The following is a 13546-nucleotide window of genomic DNA, read 5'->3' on the forward strand; positions in this document are numbered from 1 at the left end:
ATAAAACGTCGTTTAAAAAAATATTGTTTCATTGATTAATCGATTAATTATCCATAACACCTTTAATAAATTTACATATTATTTTGAATGATCGTTTCACGTATTATTAACATAAAACAGAAGCAGCCCTGGCTGTCGATAACATTTGAGAAGTAGTGTAGTGGGACTGTATACATTTTTTTTTCCCATTTTACTTTTTTATATGAATTTAAATTAACGGATTGGAAGCTTTTTCGATTTAAGTAATTAAATTGTTAATAATAATCATTTGTACTATATTTGAACAAAAAGAACTAGATTTTCGTCCTTCCCGGCTTTAAATACGTATGAATTCGCTATGAAAATCCATGGACATAAATAAAGAGTAAACACCAGTCTCGCGTCGGAGCTGACACGCCCGATATTTTCTTTTCAATTAATTCTATTTAATAACTTTAAAAAGAAAAAAGTATTTTTTATCGATTTTTTTTGTTATTTTTTTTTCCAAATCAGTGAATTTTCCCTTAAACGTTTAATGAAGAATGTATAACGTAAACCGTAATTAATTTCCGCGACGGAGACGCGGATCAACCGGTAAACCGTATGCGGTCACCCACGTGTTAGAATAATAATAATAAATAATTACTAATAAATGATTTGAAATATTTCCCTCGAATTAAAATAAATAATAAGTTTAAACAATAATAAAATTATAAATAATAAATTCTTGGTGTGCCTGAACCAGCTCCTCAGGCTGGGTTAGTGCACGCAGGCGCCAGACCGTTTATCCTAAAACGGACAAAATTTTATTCAGGGGAAAATCTGCGAGGGAAAATCCGAGCAAGTGACTCACGACAAAGCGGACAAACAATTGAGAAAAATGAAATAAAATGAATAATAATAAGAAAAAGAAAGATAGTAAATATATAATAAATAATTATATTACAAATAATGAATAATATCAGAAAAATGAAATAAATTAGTAGGAAAAGATCCAGGGAAAATAAATATTAAATTTTTCCCGACAGCTGTTGGTTTCCGTATTTTAATTTTAAACAATGATCAATATAATTAATAATATTTTACAATAAATAGTTTTTGTTAAATTAACCACGATAATGACACTCGGTGGTTATAAAAAAATAATAACGTTATATAAATTCAACCCAAGATAAATATAATTTAATTTAATTAACACTGTTAATTTGAATATTAAATAAAAGAAACCAATTATTTCACTTAACTTTTTCCCAGAAAATAAATAATATTAATATAATATTTCTTTTCATATATATCTCCCACCACTCGTGAGAGAGAGAAAGATACGGTATTCTTAATTCTCACTCATACTCAAAAATAATAATCTTTACCCACATACTAATTTATACGTGTGGAAATAAATTAATAATTGTAATATAAAAATAATACTTCAATAATTTTTCTAACCACTGGGGTACATAAATCAAAAATACTAAATTATTTACTTTCTTTAAATATTATAAAATAAAACAATAATACTATTAGATAATGGTAATAATTTACGATGATAATAATTTTAGTGAGAACCCAAAAAAAATATTTCAAATACTTCGAGTAAATGATTAAATCATGAGATCAGACTTGAAGAATTTTCAAGTACTGCGTGTGTTGTATAGCTATATATACTACCAATATATATATATATATATATATATATATATATATATATATATATATATGTGTACCGGCAACGTTTACGACTTTGCGTACGCTTTATCAATATATATATATATATATTGTGACCGGTTAATAGCTCGACTGGAATCCGTCCATCGAACTATTCCCGCACAATCTCGTTTGCTTACCTGGTGCGGCTGCTGCAGTTGTTGGGCGCCAGGTGATGTATCAATCACCGAAGTCGATACTCGGAAGAAGTCGGCTGAGGGTGGCGGGTCGGGAATAGGATAGGCACTTACAATTAACGTCAAATAAATAACAGTCAACTAGGCAAAGTCAGTAGTATATTGAACAGCCAGTAAATAACGAACCAATTTTAATGACAATTAAATTTTGCAATCTTACTCGACTAACTCGACATACTAGTCAATCCTTATTTTACTCTAGCCGTGTTTGGCAATTGACTCGATATAATATAAACAAACTATAAATCATAATACCACAACGTACTAAATTATAATATTCATTGTCATGACTCGAAATAATTATCGTACCAATAAGTAAACTCCGGGTATGCCGCGATTCGCAACTTAGCGGCCAAGTGATGTCAATTCCAAATTTTACAATCTTACTCGACTAACTCGACATACTAGTCAATCCTTATTTTACTCTAGCCGTGTTCGGCAATTGACTCGATATAATATAAACAACTATAAATTATAATACCACAACGTACTAAATTATAATATTCATTGTCATGACTCGAAATAATTATCGTACCAACAAGTAAACTCCGGGTATGCCGCGATTCGCAACTTAGCGGCCAAGTGATGTCAATTCCAAATTTTACAATCTTACTTAACACCCGTCGGTAACTCGGCTGACGACGTGAATTAACGTCCAAATGTTTACTTAGCTACTAGGCTAATAACGGTTATAAGGCTAAGAATACAAATAATAGCCGGGATTCGGAAAACACAAGAATAGGAACGGCAATAACGAGACTCGCAATACGCGGTAACACCTATCAAATAAAGTAATTACCAAGTACTAATATCAAATTCCAAATTACAACAGACACAATTGTACCAGCGGGATAAGTCGAGTTGTGAACGCCTTACCCACTATAAGCTATTAAATCAGTGTAATTACACCACTCTTCGGCTTCAACTCGAGTTATCCCTCGAAACAAATTTGGTAGACTCGCTCACCGGTCGATGATCTCGAAGTCCTGAATCCTCGCGGCTCCACGTGGTCACTAGGGTTAATTGGCTGGCCGGCAACGACGTCAGAATAATTCCGCCAAAAACCGGAAAACTCCACCCAACAATTAAACTCGTCCTGCAGTCCTGGTGAATGGCGTCGTCTGTTTTTCTTTTTAGGATCCCGCCTTTAGTTCCGGGCTTCCTCACTTGGCGGCACGTCGATAGGGCCTCAACCAGGCAGTCATCTCCATTGTGACGGTCAGTTTCAACTTCCACTGAGACGGTCGGTCACTTCAATGTCACTCCGGTTTTTCGGGTAATTACTCGATACATGCTACAATCTGCTGTGAATTCATTTGCTCAAGCTGTTCGTGTGCCTTAAATAGGCTGTTCGACGATGTTAGTCGTCCAGCAGGCGAAATCACGATCCGCGGTCAACTTCGGACATTTCCGCTAGCGGTAATTTCCAGAGGTCGTCATTCGGCTGAGACTAGCTGCTCTCCTTGGGCCGTGCGATGACGGTCCGCGACTCAACCATTTCCTCTTGGGCTCTGGTGACCCGCAAACGAGTCCCTATCTTACAGCTAATAAGACCAACTTAAACTACCTTAATTCCTAATTACTTGATACTATTATAACTAGGACTAATTTTGCGAGTCTCGGATCTTTCTCGTACCACGCTGCCAACTGAACGAATTAATTACTTAAAGCGACGCGGGAAAGTCATTCAAAAGTCGGGATCGGCCAAATCAAAATACGATAGCTGTCACAATAAATATAACCTTACATTATTAAAACAATAATGTAGGAATAATAATAAAAAATTACAGATTATTAAGTAAAGTAACCACGTGTCGGCGTCGAATTCTGTAGTGCAATTTTAAAATTGTCACGATATATATATTTAATTACCAAATATTTTCACCAACATACGAAATAATATTTAATGATAATTAATAATAATTCTCTCATGTATCATTCAATAAATAAATAATAAATACAAATAAATAATTTTCTCCGCGGCGACCAACAACTACCGGGAGAGGTTAACACGTGAAAGTATATTATCCAGCAAAATAAATACCGAGTACTTACTCAAAATCAGCAAATGATCAGCAAGAGAAATAATACTCAACAATTTTTAAATTAATTACTATGCTTAATAACTTTATTGCTTAGCAACAAAAAAATAAAACTCAATGTCACAGAAATCACGTCCGTACACAATGCTTATCCGTATCTTTCTAACTTAATTATCTAAACCTCCACCTGTCGGTCGTCGCACACATGGCACTACCGTCGCCCTTAATTTTTATTTTAATTACTTTTGTCAGCCCTGGGCCTTACTTAAATTAAAAATATAAAATATACAAATAAATTCTCGGAGATCTGAATGATACATAATTAATGAATTAAATATATGAACTGTTTATCCATATCTTTAGTATCAGAAAATAAATTAAATAATAATAGCCCAACTAAGAAACATCACTTGACGTCATCAGTTGGATGACAAGTTTAAACAAAGTAATATGTTGACAATTGTTGGGGCATAATATAACGCTGGATTATGCATCCCAACTAATTCATAATTATAAATAAATACTTAAAATAAACAAAAGTCACGCGTTTGTGTTTCAAATCATAAATTATAAAAATAAATTAAATCACACATGTGCTCTCTCATACCCTTCGCGCATGCGCGAGCACCGTGCACGGACTGCCGTCCCATCGGCGAAATGGCGGAATGCCCGCGCAACGATTCAAATTCAAATATATAATTACAATAATTAACTTAAAACTAAATAAAATTAAATAATTTGAATCGTTACGTGGCAAATGAGTACAATTTTTTTATCGTTTTGAATTTTTTTTATGTATACTTATGGTTTTTGAGTGCCATAAGGGCATACAATTATCTATACGCCCTTATGCCCCTGCAAAGCAACATATAGGTGATGATAATGCAATACCACTTAATATCATTTTGTAATACCACGTACCGCGGAACTTTAAGAATAACAAGAATGAGATTCGATGTTGATAATATGTAGATTTTTTTTTGTACAGTATACATTATTATTAAAAGTACGAAAATAATTTTTTAATGTTGAAATGATTAATGCAGTATCGCCGATGCTGCCTTTAATCAACTACTGCTGCCAAAATTCATTAAATTAACAATTAACAAAAAGTGTTAATGTTTACAAAATTTTATAATACTGTTACTCAAATTTTATTGTATGTGAAATGAAAATTATCACTATTAATAAATGTGTTATAATTTTTAAAATCTTTAACCTTAAGGTAAATAACCATCTTCATCTAAATACAAGAACCATTGTTTTATTATTTAAATTATAATTTTGTCATTTACAATTATTTGAGTGTTTTATATCATAAATAATGATACTATACACTTACATGGACAAATCCTATAATTCTTCTTTTTTTAATAAAATTTAGATCAAATATATGTGAAGCCAAACTATTCGTAACGTGATTGGTCGAAAGCGAAAAAATATATGCAAACGACACCAAAATATATATTAAAATAAATATATGAAAAACGATACGCGCGCGCTTGCGCGCGAAATTTGTACGCTAGTATATAACATATTTGGTTGGATAGATTTTTGAATAATTCGTTTTCTTTTTATTCTTGTAAAATTACATTTTTGGTATATACGCGGTATTGCAGGACGACGTTAAGCGGTATTGCATTATCACTGATGATATAATGATAGTATTGTATGTTATAGTAACTGGTTAAAGGTAGTAATATTTCATGCAACTATTATATTCTTACAAATAAAGTGATATAGATTATTTGTATATGAAAATTTTCTGAAATAGAAATGTTTTTCGAATGTCATAAAATAAAGATTATACTGATTATATATTAATTTATTGCAGACAATAAAATAAAACTGCGCGACGAATATGTCAGTAAAAGCAAAAGAGTAAGAATCTTTCATTCCCGAAGTTTCGAGGAAGATCAACGAGATACAATAGATTCCAAGCAAAAAAAAATTAATGCTGCTGCAGACAGGGTATGTTAACTGCAGTTATTTATAGAGAAGGAAGTATTAAAAATAGACGGCATTGAAAAAAATTTTTTTTATTTTGTATTATTGTATACTTCTAAATGTCTTATTAATTATTTTAAAATTTTGATTTTATTAGAAAAAAGAAAAAAGTATTGCTCAAAATGTAACTGCTAATAGCGATGAACATTATCAACTATTTTTGTCAAATCCCGCCAAAGACGATTTACAGCCACATTATTAAGACAAGAAAATGACTTAACAGATGATGCTTCACCTATACTAAGTGATGTACCACGTGACTCACCAAGTCCACGACGTTCCACTCGACCCTTTCGACGATCAACTCCATCACCACCACCACGAAAATATCGACGTTCCCACCAAGATGGATCAGGATCTAGATCGGATAACGTTTTAAGTCAACAGCAGGAAGGTGTGGTAGAACAATTAATCCACAGAATAATGGCAAATCAAAAAAATTTTGAACGAGCATTAAATAGTAAAATTGATAGGAAATTTAAGAAAATGAGTAACATAATACAACAAAATCAAGAATATATAAACAGACTGAGAAATAAAAACAGACGGCAAGCTGATTTTCAAAGACTGCCAAAATTGAACATCGCTGCCGATGGGAAAGTAATAAAAATTTTTTATTTATTATTGTTCAATTTATTTTCATCGCTTCACGATTGTAAGAGTTAACTTCGGTTGCTGATAAAACTTGCTTTTAGTTGAATTTAATAAGTCTTGTCACGATATTTAGATATCGCAGCAGTCTTGCATCAGGTCGGTGAGCAACAGAAGGCAGCGCACGCTACTCACACGTCTCATCCGACATTGCCATTATAATTATTGTTTGTTTACATGTAATTTTTTATTTAATTATTGCGTTAATTATACTTTATTGGTTTCTTAGGTATAAATTGTATTTGAAGCAGGAGATTTCACTGATGAATTTGAGCATATATTTGGATTTTTGTAGCGCTGGGGAAAATAGTTGCGCATTTCATTTATGTGCTTATGATTATTTTGAATTGGTTGGCGCATGCGCGTCAACGCAACGGTTGGCATCCGTATATTTATTTATTATAAATAAATCTACTAGTTTATGAATAACTCATTGGTTGATTTACCGGTAAATCATATTAAGAATTAATTATGAAAGATACAATTGATCGTTTAGCGTCGGGAACTTGATAAATTACACGGCCAAAGTTATGTAGTACGTTGGTGGTACTGTAAAAAGGAATAACATGCGACAGTTGTATATCTCCATTGGTCAAAGTGAGATATACGACAAAATGGCGTCGGCCTAGGTGCCGGCGTGAGATTCACGTGCTGCCATGGTCAGACGTGGGAAAGTCTCTGTAAGAGTAGCGTGTGTGCTCTGTTACATTAAAATAATTATAAAATTGTCGCCATTTGGTATTTGAGTAGATAATATAAACCCATTGGCATTATTTGAGCATTTTGATAAATCACATAAAAGAAAATACATTTATCGTATTAGCGTGCAACCAAGGGAGTTGAATAATACGTAAACTGTAAGTACTTTTTGGCTAATACATTGGCGTGTAATTTTGGTTCCCGAGTTGGTGATCATTTGTCTATAGCATAAGAGTAAGAGTAAGAAAGATAGGGAATTCTGAGTATTAGTAATTGGTCATAAGCATATGATGGAATGCGTGACTATTATACTCAGTAAATACGAATACAGTCAGTGAAATTATTCAGTATTATTTTACCAAATGTTGAGTGTGATAAATGTTTGGTTATTTTTCATTATAATTTATTATTAATTTGAGTTATTATTTTTGTAATTAATTTTTGTTCCGTATTATTATTTTATTATTTTACTTATCACGTGAGAGTGATACAAAGGTATAAATATCTTTTATAATTATTTTATTCAAGAGTGCTATTTATCTTTATTATTTGAGTATAGGATAATATTATTTTGTGAATACTGTAAAATTCACCATTGGAAATTACTGGGAATTCTTACTGGAAATACTGTAAATTCCTATATGAGATTATTTTATTTAATATTTTCTATTCACTTGCGAGTGATATAATAATTTACAATTATTGAAGTATTATTCTGAGATTTTCTCCGTGCATTTTATTTAGTTTGTTTATGTTCACGTGCGAGTGAGATTATTACTTACTAATATTTATATGTTCCTATGCTAATCACAGACGAGTGATTATATTTTGTACGTTCGATAAGTTATTTTTACGTTTGATATGCTTATTGTTTAATCAGCATTATTATTTTGATTATAATTTTGGTATGCGCATACTATCTTTATTTTTGTTGTAAGTGAACTACTATTATTTTTTTGATATTATTTATGTGAGTATGCGATATATTTGAATGGTTACTTTATTAATTAATTGATAATTAAACACAAATGGTCATCAACCCGGTAGTTATTTAACCTTATTATTTTAATTACTGCTATCTTTTCTTGCTATCCTCATTCCTAAAATCTGAAATCGCTATCCTGTTATTTATTTTATTTTCATTTTCATTTTTCTCCGTTGTTTTATTTTGAGTTAATTTTGTTCGTGGGTACACGAACTGGCGCCCAACTAGGTTGTCTAACCCAGACTGAGCAGAGCTGCGAGTCCAGGGAGGTTCAGGATATCTCCAGGTGGGACCTTTTGGTTTTGTTATTAATTTATTTTCAGTTTTTTTACCAACGGAGAGCCATAACGGCTATTGAGCGCCAACCACACTCCGCCGTGGGACGCGTGAAATAGAAGGGAACGTTATAGTCTTTATAATTAGTTATTTTTATTAATTTTAAGTATTTTTGAAATTATTAAAACAATAATTACTTATTGTTAAGTAATTATTACATTCTTCATACATGAGTGGATTTATTGATCAATAATGTTTTACATGTTATAATGTTTTACTACGTTTCAAAATTAATTAAAGTTATTCATTTCCTGAAAGTTTCCACAACTAGTGTTTCCGCTCGATTATGATTTCACTCATTGCATTTCAGGAAAATGAAAAGTTCATGTTTTAGATAAATTATTCAACCGTACAGTGTTACCAATTTTCTTTAAGTTTTAAAGTAAATTACTGAAAGTAATTAATAAGTTAAAGTCATTCAAAAAATAATATAAATATCATTTTCAATAAACTTGTATGCATATTAAGGTGGTCCAAAAAAAAATTGTTTTCTCATTATCTTAAAAGTTTCTTCTACGTATAAAATAAATTCTCCTAAAAGCGCAGCTCGATATCTCAAGTATTCGAGACGCTTAAACATTTTTCGTTTTTCCATATAAATAACACAGAAAATTTTTTATTTCGTTTTTTCCGCATTAAACCCTATAAAAATTTATTCTAATATTGATGTAAATAATTTTAACAAAAAAAGGTATCAGGCTCTCAACCCTTGCAACTCTATTAACTTTAATCTTATATGATTTCAAAACGATTATCAAATTTCCTTAAGACGCGTTTTCATTTGTTTCTCTATTCGCACTCAACTGGATAAACGGTACTATCTCTGTTGCACTTGTACATTAAATAGGAACTTTGTCCAAGCTTTTCTCGTAAACAAATGAAAGTTATCAAAAAATTCAAGTGCACTTCGCTAGTTCATAGAGTAAAGCATCGGGTCTGTGTCTTTATTTTGCGTTTAGAGCTTTTATTTCAGAGAAAAGCTGGGACAAAATTATCTGAAAACCGTTCTTAAATCTAGAATTATTGCAACGATCTAAAAATAATTTTTAACTGTCGAAAATATTTATTCAAACAATCACATATTCATAGTTTACTTATAAATTAATAATAACAATATTTTTAAATTAATATTACACTTTAAATTATAAATAATTGTTTATGTTACAATTATAATATTTTTTTTTTATATAATCTGCAGTTGGAAATAGTACAACTACATAATCAGATTCTTTATAATCCAAGATCATACTTTGTGTGATTTTATTTGATTGCGAACGTTCAAGATCTGATAATTTTTTATCTGTTAAAATGATGAGAAAAATATACCAGAACTTATTTGTAGAGAATTAAATTTCCTACAAGACTGTGTACATCAAAATTGTAATTAAACTTTTTTTTTTTAGAGGTTTCTGGGGGAATACAGAAAAACAAACGTTTCATGTATTATTTATATGGGAAAAAGAGAAATCTTTAAGACTTAAGATATCGAGCTGTGTTTTTAGCCGAATTTTTTTGATATCTATAAAAAAATTTTGAAATGATAGAGAAAAAATTTTGTTTATTTTTTTTTTTTTTTTGGACGACCCTAATGTATACTTGATTATTACACTATTTTCAATTTTCGACTCATTGATGTCATCAAAATTAGAATCATAAGTATTTTATTTTAGTTTTACATTAATTATTGTTTTGATACTGTCCATAAATCAATTAATTATAAATAATGTTAATTTGAAAGCAGATACTTATTTGAATAACCATAATGAAATTTGAAAATTATTTTCTTCCATGTATAATTAACTTTAAAATACGATAAATTTCGTAGTAAGAATCAAATAAATTCACAATTACCAAAAACAAAATACGATTAAAAGAAAAAAATTAACACTGTAAGTACTTAAAAATTTTTTTGAATTCAACTTTTCTCTCATAACTGAATTAAAAAGAGAATTAAATAATTTTTAATCATTTTTATTTTTAAATGTCGAAAGCAAGTTTTATATGTGACTCAGTAGTATGTATATAAAAGTATACTGAGCATTCCACGCCAAATCAGACGTTGGTATGAAATTAAATTTTTCATTTACTTAATTTATTAAATTAAATATTTGTTTATATCCATTTAAATAAGTTTCCGGTAAAATTTTTATATTTTTCAAATGGGCCGTTGAAGAGATGACTTTTATTGATTTATATTCAATAAATTTTCGAAAAACTAATATGATCTTTTTTTCCACAAAATGTTTCTTTTAATTTACTTATTAGAAAAAAAAAAAATTCCTTTAAAACATTTTTATTTTGAAGTATTGATTTTATTGAAAAGATCACGTTGGAAGTACCATAAGGTCGTATAAATTTTTTTTAATCATTCTACTAAACATTCATAATAAGTAAAATTGAAAAAAATAAATTTTTTTTCATTTTTTTTTTTTTTTTTTTCGTTTTTAATTGCTTAAATGTTCTTGTGGCTTTTCTGAGGTAGTTATCAAAAGCCATAAAGATTTATAGAAGTTTATTTTCTACAATCAATAACATCTAAAAGAACCAAAATAACAAAAATGAATATAAATTTTTTTTCTTTACATTAAAAAAAAAATTTTTTTTCAAGTCCGGGAGTTAAATTTTTTACAGCTTTTAGATATTGACAAGCCGCGTCGAATGAGACCTTGACGATCTAAATCGGTTCATCTGTTCAAAAAGTACAGATACTTACAAACATACATACGTTCGTACGTACATACATACATGCAAACACACAGACATCATCTTGAAATTTGTCAGAATAGCTTCCTAGAACCGCAAAATGTCAAAATCTGTTAGAAATTGGATTTCCGAAAATCGGACCGAAACCAATAACTTACCGAATTTTTGAGAATTTTCAACTTTTTTAGCGGGAAGTTAAAAAAAAAAATCTTTCAATAATAAAACTCGAAATAGAAAGGTCAAATCCTTTCAAAGGATTCTTTTATACCAATTTTCATAAAAGGACATTAAAGAATATAAATTTTGACAAAAATAAAAAAACAAAAAGAACAAACAACTTTGGTTCCTTGTTCTAGAAGTTATGAGTAAAAATCTAAAAATATTATCTCTTCAGCGCTTTACCTAAAAAATTAGACTATTAACCTGGTAGTTTCTTAAATTCGCTCAGACATTAAAAAATTATTGGAAAATATGTAAATCAAAGATAAAAGTTTCTTAAATCGTCTGATTTGACGTAGAACATTCCTCATCTTTTTTTTCTATATCATTAAATATGTTGCTTTTGTTCAGGTTGAAGTACTAGGTACTAAAATTGAGTACAAGCAATTTTTGAAGGCAGTGAACGCGAAAGATGGGAGAAAAAGAGCGAACCACACTATCAGAGAACTTTGGACAACGGAAGAACTGAGTACAATGGTTACGGAACGTGATTCGAAACGTAGAAACTTCAAGATCGTGACAAGTGAAGAACTAGTAAAGATAAATCGTAAGTATCCCGTGTAAAAAAAATCGTTAAAAAAAGATTAAAAAAGTGTTGACTATTCTAAACATTAAAACGTGACACAATGACGTACCTTTTTTAATCAATTTTCAAACCTCTGACAAAACACAGAAAATAACAATTGACTTAATATTACAAATTAACATTTTTCAGTTCAAAATACGTTCAGAAAAATGTAATTTTGAACTATTTCTAAACGTTTTTCGTTTTAGCATATCTGAATAATACAAGGATATTTATTGATTTTTCTCTTGAATTTTGAAAAGTTGAAAAAACGTTCAAAAAAAAGTTCGTCGTTGTGTCACGTTTTGAAGTTTACAATAGTCAACACTTTTTTAACCTTTTTTTTTTTTTAATTTTTTTTTACACGGGATTTTTTTTATATAAAACGGAGGATTTATAAATTGAAAGACAATTGAAAAAAGTATATTTTTTTTTCGAGACTTATGAAAATTTGTTAGTTTAAGAGGTTTTAAGTAGCCTCTCTAAAACTCAGCTCGATGAAAATATTGGAAAAGTAATTGTTGTAATTGTAGTAATTTCTAAAATTTCAAAAATGACTGAAATTCGTTTTTTTTTTTGTTCTAAATATTTTATTTCTCGCGGCAGTTATAGTTTATATTTGTAAAATCATGACTATGCTGAAATTTTCAGCCCAAAATTTAAATATGCAAACGTCGCTTAAGAATTTTGAATGTTTTCGCGTCCTGTCTTTTGTTCATTTTCGAGCAACCCTTTAATATTAATAATAAAGCTTTTTGATTTTTTCTTCATCAATTTGTTTCATAATGAATATTAACATAACCCGAGAAATAAAAAAAAAAAAACAAGTTTTTTTACATATTCTTTAATTTTTTAATTCAATTTATAGGTTTTTTTTTGTTATTCAAAACATTCAATTTCATTGTTCAAGACTATCCTGTATACTTACGGTTATGCAAAAATAATATTTTAGTGAAATGATAGTAATTGAATTATTAAAAAATACAAAAACTAATTCAAAGTATTAGTCACATATTATCAGTTAATATTCCAAATTCTTGAGCGCCGTTTAAATATTCAAATTTTGGGCTGAAGTTTCCTGCATCGCTATGATTTTACGAATATAAACTATTGCTGTCACGAGACAAAAAATTAAGAAACAAAAAATCAGAATTTTAATCATTTTTGATATTCTCAAAATTCGCGAGAGAATTTTTAAAAAATTTTCATCGAGCTGATTCTTAAAGAGGCTTCTTGAAACATTTTAAACCAGCAAATAACTAGAAAGCAATGTGGAGTATCGAAAAATTTGTAGAAGATAATTTTTTAGGGAATAAAATTGTCTACAAAACAGATTCAACGACATTTTGTGATAAGACGGATAACTTTGCCGGAACAGTGCAAAAAAAACGTAAACTTTGCTACAAATTCAACTTTGACCATAAATTACTTTGAAACATTTGAACTTATCTAAAAATGA

Source organism: Microplitis demolitor, chromosome 6 (assembly GCF_026212275.2).
Source record: "Microplitis demolitor isolate Queensland-Clemson2020A chromosome 6, iyMicDemo2.1a, whole genome shotgun sequence".
NCBI classification, from domain to species: Eukaryota; Metazoa; Arthropoda; class Insecta; order Hymenoptera; family Braconidae; genus Microplitis; species Microplitis demolitor.